Source organism: Euprymna scolopes, chromosome 23, assembly GCF_053919585.1.
Source record: "Euprymna scolopes isolate OS-2025 chromosome 23, ASM5391958v1, whole genome shotgun sequence".
NCBI lineage: Eukaryota > Metazoa > Mollusca > Cephalopoda > Sepiida > Sepiolidae > Euprymna > Euprymna scolopes.
In genome coordinates, this window is record NC_136504.1 from 41,364,354 (window position 1) to 41,365,422 (window position 1,069).

The following is a 1,069-nucleotide window of genomic DNA, read 5'->3' on the forward strand; positions in this document are numbered from 1 at the left end:
TACTAATTGTCACTATCCAGCTCCCCTACTCCCTGGGGAGTTGGTCCCCATTTCCCCTTCACTCCTCACATTAAAAATTGGCCTTGTGCCTAATTTGCACGGTGGGGGAGCAAATAAATACCCTTTTCTTGGCCTTTTGGCCAAGATCAAAGTGTAGTATCTTTTCCGGCAGCTACTGCAAGCAAAGATCATATGTGGGGCAACCTCACATATAGACCTTGGTCAATGTAGGGACAACCCTTCATACCAAATGTCACTATCCAGCTCCCCTACTCCCCGTAGAGTTGGTCCCCATTTCCCCTTCAGTCCTCGCATTAAAAATCGGCCTTGTTCCTAATTTGCTCGGTGGGGGTGCAAATAAATACCAAACCCACATATAAGACCTTGGTCAATGTAGGGGCAACCTCTCATACCAATTGTCACTATCCAGCTCCTCTACTCCCCGTGGAGTTGGTCCCCATTTTCCCTTCACTCCTCACATTAAAAATCGGCCTTGTGCCTAATTTTCTCGGTGGGGAAGCAAATAAATACCCTTTTCTTGGCCTTATGGCCAAGATTAAAGTGTAGTATCTGTTCTTAGTACATGCTGTACTTATTGTGATATAAAATGGGGGGGTCACTGTTCTGTATTAATTTAATGTAAAACGATTACCCACTTTACAACCAGTCAGTCTCAAAGTCATTCAAGCCACTCTCATTCAAGTTGTTTTTGAAGGATTCCAGTTATTTTTTAAGCATTCAAGTCATTCTTAAGGTCATTCAATTCATCCTTAAGTTCATTAAAGTCATTCTAAGTCATTTACTTTTTATTTATTTAAGTTATTTCAGCCCATTTTTCGGTCATTTTAGTTTATCTTAAAGAATTTCATGTCAATCTTACATTCACGCATTCATTCATTACACGAGAGCACGCGACTAATGGCTATCGGCTTTATTTACGTAGATGTTGTTTATTTGTTTTTGTTAGCGATACTGTTATTTTGAATGAATCTAATTATTTATACGAAAGGGCATTTTTACCTAAATGCGAGTTGGGAATAACTTTCTCTCTGACCAATATGATATTTTT

General features: G+C 39.5%; 1 pseudogene; it reads left to right on the top strand.

The window, feature by feature from the left end:
* The first annotated feature begins 529 nt into the window (after positions 1 to 529).
* Positions 530 to 657, top strand: LOC145246339 (U2 spliceosomal RNA; annotated as a pseudogene).
* The last annotated feature ends 412 nt before the right edge of the window (positions 658 to 1,069 follow it).